We start from the raw sequence: 9,414 nt of genomic DNA on the forward strand, positions 1-9,414 counted from the left end.
TTGTCTTCTGTGAGTTTTTGTACTTCCTTTTCCATTTGGCCAATTCTATTTTTTAGAGAATTATTTTCCTTGGAAAATTTTTGTATCTCTTTCCCCATGCCATTAACTCTTCTTTTCATTATTCTTTTGCATTCCTCTCATTTTTCCTGATTTTTCTTCTACTCTGATTTGCTTTTTAAAATCTTTTTAAAGCTCTTCCATGAATTCTTTTTGGGCCTGAGATCAAATTAAATTTTCCTTTGAGGTTTTATATAGCACCTCAAAGTTTTCAAAATCCTTTACAAATACCTCATTTTATGTTCACAGACTCCTAGGAGGTAAGTGGTGTTATTATTCCCATTTTTACAGATGAGCAAACTGAAGCAAAAAGCACTTGAATGAGTTGTCCAGACTCACACAGTGAGTAAAGTGATTGAGTCCAGATTTGAATTGAGGTCTTTCTGATTCCACATCTATTACTTAATCTACTCTGCCACCAAATTCCTCATATCCTTAACAGAGAAAAATTTTTTGAAATAGCTTTTGTAAATCTTTTTCCAATTTTCTTTTGCTTACAATCCTTTTTCCATTTTCATCATTGAGTGCTCTTGGGATTATTTTCGATATTTTGTCAAAGTAAAAAAAATTTATTCTCCACGAATTTTCTTTGCTTTATGAGATCATTCTGCTCATCACTGTCCATTATCATTTTTCACAAGTTTTATAGACAACTTTCTATTCTAACATGATTTTGTCTGTGGAGGTCATATATTTCTATTTGGCAAGTAATTCAGTTTTTTTCAGACTTAGGTGTTTTGTACACATTTTGGGTCTCATTTTGTCTGTTTATATTGATCTTTTCTGGTTGAAATTATTATAGTTAATGTCAATGTAATTTCTGTTCTTATAATTTCTGATTTTCAATAGCTTGTTTAAATAATTGAGAAATAAATATTTAAAAAATTATCTTTTTTTCTCCTCTTCCTCATCCTTCATCTTCTCCTCCTTCTCCTTCTCTTTCTTCTTCTTCTTCTTTTTCTTCTTCTTCTTCTTCTCCTTCTTCTTCTTCTCCTTCTTCTTCTTCTTCTCCTTCTCCTTCTCCTCCTCCTCCTCCTCCTCCTCCTTCTTCTTTTTCTTCTTCTTCTTCTTCCTCTCCTCCTCCTCCTCCTCTTCCTCCTCCTCCTTCTTTTCTTTCCTTAATTCTGGTCTTAGCTTTGAATATTCAAGTTTGTGAACAGAAAGCAGATTTAGGAATTCATCTTTTTCTGCCTGTATCTTACACAACAGATACTTCCCAATGTGTCTCCAAAAAATCTCTCTTAGAAAATGAAAAGCATTATCTATTGTTAACAGAAAGGAGGTAGTATCCATTTACTTTGACCATGTGGTGCCAACATTAACCAGTGTAACTGACCAAAGTTTTACTATGTCTCCATGAATGACTTTGTTTACATTTTTAAAGCCAGGTAGGTGGACAATGGATGGTGATAAAGGAAGACTTATATTAAGGAAAACCTGAGTTCTAAGTCGACTTCAGACACTTTCTATGTCTGTATCTCTGGGCAGGTTTGCCTCAATTCCTTCAACCATAAAGAACAGAACCTGCCCTGTAGGGTTGTTGTGATGATCAAATGTGATAATATTTTCAAAGCACCTAGTAGAGTGTCTGGCAGGTATCATATCAATGCCTCTTTCCTTTCTTCCCCTTCACTTATTATCTATATAGCTTCTCTCATTCTTCACCCTTTGCTTCGCATGGCTTCATACAAGTCTTTCCAGGATTTCCAAATTCCTCATATTGGTTCTTCCTTATTGTATAGTACTTATTCCATTTCATTCATGTTTCATTCATCCATTTATACTGGGCACACACAAACAAGGCTGTTGTGAGCAACAACCAGAAGAGGTGAACTAGAATGGTTTGAAGACTGGAGACCAAATTGTGTGAGGATCCATTTGAAGGACCTAGGGATGTCTAGAATGGAGAAAAGAAGGCTTTGGGGTATCCAATTGTGGTCTTCAAGTACTTGAGAAACTCTTATATGGAAGGTGGATTAGCTTTTTTCATCTTGGCTGCAGAGGACAGGGCTCATTGCAATGTGTGGAAGTTTCAGAGAGGTAACAAAAGGAAACACTAATAAAAGAAAGCACTTCATTACAATTAGTCCAATTGCCAAGTGGAACGGGCTTCCTAGGAAGATTATGGATCTCCCTCCACCCTCTCCATTAAAGGCTTGAAACCAAATCTCTAATCATTTATCAGGTAGGTTGTAGAAAACATTTTGGAAGATGTAGTTCAGACCATGAGGTCTCTGAGTTCTGTCCCAATTCTAATTCTGAGATTCCCACTATAAAATTTAAAAAATATAGAATTAACTTGTACTATCCTCAGCGTTAGAGTTTTCAAATTGGTGAAATTAAAATGGAAAATTCCTTTCACATAGAGAATTTCTGTCATTTATTTTTAAAAACTATTTTCAATATATTAGCTCATGTGATTATAAATCTAGAATTTCAATACCAAGGCCATTCAAACCCCACCCCCTCCCCATTTTACTGGTGAGAAAATTGAGGGTTGGGGAAGGGCACATTATGTGACTGGCCCAAGACTTCACCTATAATAAAGGACCATGATGGAACTGGAACTCAAGATTGTTGGCGCTAAATGTAGCACTCATTACCAGCCCTAAGGCCAGGTGACCTTTGACTTCTGTGGAAGGGAAGGACAGTTGAATGATACAAAGCAGCTGATTTCCAAACCAAGCCTATGAAAATCCTTTTCCAATCTATGGAGCTACTTTAACTGGGTTCTAGCAAATCTAACTGAATCCAGCCCTCGTTGAACATTTCAACATGGCACCTGGGGGTGAGGAGGCTTTAAAACTGACAGCCATTTCCTATTTGTCTGGCATGAGAAGAGAGGTTTGAAAGAGGAGCTCTCCCCACCCCCCTTCCCGATGTAATAATAATAATAAACACTGTGCTAAGTTCCAGAGGGCTGTCTGGGTGACACATCCAAGAATAGGCAATGTGCAAGTGTAATAGGTCGTGACAGCCCAGATAGAGAAGTTATCTCCCCTCCATAGGGGTGGCCTCGTTACCCACTTGTGGTTTTGCTTTGCTACACAAGGCATGTGAGTGATGAGGCCACCCTTATCTCACGGAGATGAAGAACATACCCTCCAATACCATGCTGTGCTCCCTTTGTTCCTCTACTTAAGGTATAGATGCACATTTCTGAAACCCACCCATGTCCATACACACGCATGTGCGTACACACACACACACACTTACACACTCACACACACACACAGTTACAGCATCAAGAGGAATAAAGAACTGGCTGTCTTTAAGCGAAGTTCAAAGATGAATGTGTCAGTTCTGACAGGTTGAAAGGGAACTCCCCCATCCCCCTACCCACATGAAGGGCTCTGAGAAGACCCAACCTCTTTCCTCTATCAACATGGTTTTCATAGAGATTTTGCTTCAAGCGCAAGATGGGTTTTAGAAATGACAGCAGCAGATTTTTTTTTCAACCCTAAAGGCACACCCCCCTCGTCTGAGCAAAGAAAGGCAAACATGGAACCTTTGCCACAGCTCGAGCTGCAGCTTCCTGGCCCACCTCTGTCTCATGAGTCATAAATATTACAAACCCAACAAAATGTACATTCTCAGGTCAGTGACTGTTTGTGAGACAGCGTGGCTTACTGATAGAGAGACACAGTGACATTACAAGTGCATGAGTCTTTGCCCTCTTTAGAATTCAACCAGCCATTTTATATGCTGCTTTCATTTTTTCTTTCCTTCTTTTTTTTTTTTTGTTGGTAGCTTTAAATTATTGATCATAGGACACTGAGTCCATTGGGACCAGCTCATCAGGATGGAGAACATAGATACAGCGACTTGTACATTTAAAACAACAAAACAAATCTAGACCTCAGACAAATATTGGAGAAGAACTCCAGGGAAAAGTGACAAAAGATAAACAATTAAAATATGTTGTGCCCTCATTTCTGATTCCAGTCCAGAGGAAGGGATGGACCTGTACATATTTCAGATTTGCTTCCTGAAGTTTGAGAAATGTAGGAAATTGCTAGTAACTTTCTAACTTTGTCTTTTGTTGGGAAGAGATGTGGGTTTACTTCTGCCTTTTGGAGAGGCAAGGATTGGGGGGTAAGGAGTGTATCATCTGATCATCCCCCCATTATCCACTACTGTCATTATTTTCATGGCTTCCTCCCCTCCCTAGCTGGTGCACAGTCCATAATTATCATGCAAAACAGCATCTCCACTGCCTGGCTAGTGCATTTCAAATACAAAGTTCCTTGAACTTCCAAGGATTAAAAAAATATATTGATATTCATTAATAGTGTGGCTCTCTCTGACGCAAACGCCTGTTACACACTTTAATGTGCCAGAAACAACGAAACATGCCGTGTCATGGGTGTTTACATGGCTGTTGTTGGAAAACAGTGGCATGCTAATGTGGATCTGTTTCTTAAATTCTGTTAGCGGTTGTAAGACAGTCAGATACCACCCGTGGGATCTTGTGCCCTCATGAAACACAATTACAATGAGAATATCTCATTATCTCATTGGCTTTAGCTTACTGTTCTGTTACCATGGTTTCAAATACACAGAGGAGTCTGAAACTGCGAGTGAAGCTAACAAAGAACATAGCCCCTGTACAATGACATCAGATCATGTTAGACAGCATAGACTTAATTAACTACCCCCTGATGGCGGACCAAAATAGACAAGTTGGGGCTACTTTTTAAAAATGGAATCAAGCCATTTTTTAAAATGCTGATTAATTGATTTGAGAATTGCTATTTTAATGACACTAGCTCCCACCTCTCTGTCCAAAAAAAAAAAAAGGCTCCCCGATTCCATCTAATATTTATTAACAGAAATGAGAAATTAAAGAAATTCTTTATCAGTAGAAAAAAATTGCCAAGAGACTGCCACCTCCAGGATAGTCTTTCTGTAAGTGTGGTCATGGCCACCAAACCAACTGTCTTTTTGGAGCAGGCATATAGAGCTACTTAATGAATGCTGTCTGAGAGGCTGGTCCTCCAATCATAGGATGCATGTGCAGTTTGCAACACTGATTCTGGCTTAGTCAAAGAAAGTTTAGAAATACCAGGTATTTTCAGACCTCCATCACCTTTTAAAAATAAAATATATGCACGTGTATGTTTTATATATGTGTGTGCATGTGCATAAGCACATGCACACACATGCATGTAACTTACATGTCTGTCACTTCCTAATAACCACCCATCCCTAAGAGAATACTCCCTTGTGACAAATAGGTCCAATGAAGCAAAATAAATCAACATTTTGATCATGTGTAATGGTGCAAGCTTCATTCTGCACTTACAGTCTACCTCTGGAATTGAGAGAGAAAGGTGTATTTCCTTATGAGTCTTCAGGAATTAAGACAGTTCATTGCTTTGACTTGAGTTCCAAAGTCTGTCAGAATGGTATCCCTTCATACTACACTACCATGGGTTTATGGTTCTCATGGTTCTGATCACTTGGTTCTTCATCAGTTAGCTCTAAATTTCCTAAGATTCTCTGAATCCAATGTATTCATTGTTTCTAATGCCCACTGAAACTCTGTTACATGTATCTTAGCACAATGTGTTCAGTCACCCAGACTTCCCCACCCCTTCTCAATGCATTGAAAATGATCCTATTTCTGGGGATCGGAAACAAGTTGCTTTTATGAGATGAGAAATCACAACTGTTGAACTCCTGCTCTTCTAAATGTCATGTGGTTTGCCAAAGCTTGATTTATATCCAGCCTCTGGCTGACTCTCTGCCGATGAAAGTACTTGACAAGTCTGGCCAATGTGGCTTTTATTTAAGCAAAGCTTTAAAATACACCTCAGTGAGAGAAAGGGGGGGGGGGAAACATTTAGAAAAATAGACCTTCAAAGTGATTTTGTTTTTACAGCTATTTCCCCCAAAGACCAAAAGCAGTTGTTCAAATTTTCCTATATTATAAAAGTCATTCCCCTGTAGTAGAAATCTGTCTAGTCAGTGGGAAATCTCTTGCCCTTTCCTCTTTGCAGGTATTCACATTTCCCTCACTAGGAGAGTGCTGCCCTATGCCCAGGATTTGGTTTGGTGATCAGGGATTCACATTTAAAGTTATAGGATTAAAAATTCCATTGTTTACCTTGGAGGCTATTAGGTGACATAATGGGACAATAATGACATCCCTAGCGGTGTTAATTGATTTTGTCCTGGGAGGGAGGGTAATTTGGTGTCCACAGTGACTTCTAGGTTATGGACCTTACCGATTGCCTGAATTGGTAATGTTCTATTAATGAACAGAAAGACACTTTCATCTTTAAAGGGTAATGTAGGAATAATGGCCAAGTGAAGATGGCCAGTCGTGTCCTTTATCTTTATTTTTCCCCTATTCCTTTCTTCTCTCTGTCTGATGAAGGAGAATTTGAGTTTGTTGGCATGAAAACAGTGTTAAAGACTTGGAGTCAGTAAGTTAACCTTTCCCACCCTTCTCCACACTCGAAATAGAGTGGGCTCTTTAGTAGGGAAGGAGGGAGGGAATAAACATTTATTAAGAGCCTACTATGTGCTGGGCACTGTGGTAAATGAAATACAATTATCTCATTTGATCTTCACAACAGCCCTGCAAGGTGGGTACTATAATTATATTTACTCTACAGTTGAGGAAACTGAGACAGATAGAGGTTTAGTGACTTGCTTCAGGTGATACAGCTAGTAAGTGTCTGAAGTTAGATTTGAACTCAGGTCTTCCTGGCTTTAGGGCCAGTGATATGTGCACTGTGCCATCTAACTGCTCTTGGTGCTTGAGAATACCAGTAAAAAGTGCCTGGATTTATGACTAAGAAGGCAGGACTACCAGAAACTGGCAAGTTTGTGACAGATGATGAAAAGGTACATCATCTGTCAATCTGATTTAACCTCCTGGCAAATATATCTTTCCTATTGATATGTTTTTCTTTCAAAAATAAGTTTATTGATATCTTCTGTATCTATATCATAGACATTTCTGGATGCAGCTTTGTCCTGCCTCTCCCTTCCCTCCACGACTGATCCCTCTTGTGAAACTAAGAAAAAAAAAAGCAGTAGTGGTATCTGACAATGTATGCAGCATCCTGCCCTACTAACTCCACACCCCTCCCCCCGCCCCCATCATTCTGCTAAGAGGAGAATGATAAATAGTATTCTCATTTTTCCAGGTTCTGGAAAGATCATAGATCTACAGCTGGAAAATAATTTAAAGGCCATCAATTCCAAACTCTTCATTCCATCATCATCATCATCATCATCATCATCATCATCATCATCATCACCATCATCATCATCATCATCATCATCATCATCATCATCATCATCACCATTATACCAATACTTTAAATTTAGAAAATCACTATATCTTAACTCATTTGATCCTAACATGCTGTTATCACCATTTTACAGGTGAGTAAACTGAGGCACAGAGTAAGTCTTTAAGACAGGATTTACACACAGGCTTTCCTAACTCCCAGTCCAATGCCATGTCCACTACACTATAGATGTGAAAACTCATTTTGATGTCATTGTTCTTACACATTAAAAAAGATTCTCATCTGGATTATATGTCAAAGGAATATTTCGAAGGGGAGGTCTCTTTCTTTCAAAGAATAACGGAATGAAAATTTGGTAATTGTTCTAGTTTGTCACTAAATGTCCTTAGGACATCTACTTTAGCTTCCCTCAATTTTTTCACTAATTTTTTCCCTCCATTGTTATTTTCAATGTGTGACATTCATTTGGGATGGCCATTTCCTTTGCAAATGGATTTTTTACAGATTGATGGTTGGAACAGCAGGATTTTTTTTCTGTTGACTTCTTAATTCTCTCCCATTACTCTTGTTCTAGATGGACTATTCTAAATATTTGTATATTGTGCGCTTCTCAAATACTTTGTAGCTATTTTCCTTGATGTCTTGTGGAGAACTGGAGAACAGAACATGATTTTCCTCATCTCAAAGAGTGATTGAAAAAATTGTGATCAATCCTTTCATTTCTGTTTGTAGAGCCCTTCACTAACAAGGAGATATGTCTCCACTTGGACGGATGGAAAAATGAAGAAAGATTTTGGGGGTGGTGTCATGGATCTCTTAGCAGTCTGATTGAAACCTCTGAACCCCTTCTCAAGACAATGTTTGTTACCTACATTCATATTTGAAAAGCAAATTTTCACTTAGAAGTTAGTGAAAACAAAGCTATATATTTTTTTCTCATCTGAATTCACAGATCTCCCTGAAATCTATTACCAAATGACTCCTAGTTTATGGTCCTCTCATCTATATGGTCTAATGGGTCTGTCATCTTATCCATGAGGGTACTCCCTCAAACAAGGCAAATCCCATGGCTGCCCATCCTGCAACTATTGTTTATGTCCTCCCATAAATCTACCAGAGGGTTTCATAGCACCTAACATACTGAGTATCTTCCTCTAGTTCTCTTACCATTAATGGGTAATACACAAGCATGCAATCTATCCATTAGTTATCTCTTGCTCTTTGCTATATGAGTGGCCCATTGACTCAGAGGTTGTGAAACATTCTGTGTCACAGATCCCTTTGACAGTCCGTCAAAACCTAAAGACCACTTTTTAGAGTTTTGTTTTTAAATACATAAAATTGCAAAGGAGACCAATTAGCTCCATTTAGGGTTAGTACACTTATCAATTTAAAAAAACAAGGCATGAACCCCACATTAAGAACCCCTGACTGTGAAAAAAAAAAGATGCCTCAACATAGCCACTTGAAAATCCAGTTGGCTACTAAAGGCTATATTGATGATTTAACTAAATTGACTTAATTTTCTTATTGGATTTTTAATTTTTTAATTTATTTTATTCTGAACTTAAGAAATAAAATGAGCATTTCCATAACATAGCAGAGCAGAAAAAATGATTGTACATGAAAATGTAAATCTAATGGTAGCCATCTCTCAGGGGTAGGGTGGGGAGGGGGCAAGAAATAAAGGGAAACAAGAAAGTTACATGATAACTTTATTATGAATTTAAAAGGATTTGCTGAATTTTGGAGAGATGTTTGAGGGGGCTATGTTGGAGGCTATTTAGACAGTTTATATGAACTGGATTAAACCATACTGCAAGCTAGTCGTGTACGATATCAAATTTGGGGTCCATTTTATCAAATAGTTGATGGTTTAGAAAGCTGATATCCTAGCCCAGCATACATTATCACTATTCTATTTACGAGACATTTATTTCCATCTCTCTGAAATGATACATTCCCAGTAGGCAGGAATAATAGGCAACGAAAGGTCATGTAATCTAATCTAATAGAATTTCTGATTTGCACAATATAATAATCCTAAAATGGAAATGATTGTGATTTTTTAGTCTTATGCTTGACAACT

General features: G+C 38.0%; 1 long non-coding RNA gene across 1 annotated transcript in view; it reads left to right on the forward strand.

The window, feature by feature from the left end:
- LOC140510204 (uncharacterized) overlaps nucleotides 1-8,976 on the forward strand; it is a 32,417-nt gene extending 23,441 nt beyond the window's left edge. Inside the window, exons 4-5 of the long non-coding RNA XR_011969143.1 lie at nucleotides 7,218-7,458; nucleotides 8,058-8,976. This is a non-coding gene — a long non-coding RNA (uncharacterized lncRNA). The remainder of the gene's footprint in view (nucleotides 1-7,217; nucleotides 7,459-8,057) is intronic.
- The last annotated feature ends 438 nt before the right edge of the window (nucleotides 8,977-9,414 follow it).

This window comes from Notamacropus eugenii, chromosome 6 (assembly GCF_028372415.1).
Source record: "Notamacropus eugenii isolate mMacEug1 chromosome 6, mMacEug1.pri_v2, whole genome shotgun sequence".
Lineage (NCBI taxonomy): Eukaryota > Metazoa > Chordata > Mammalia > Diprotodontia > Macropodidae > Notamacropus > Notamacropus eugenii.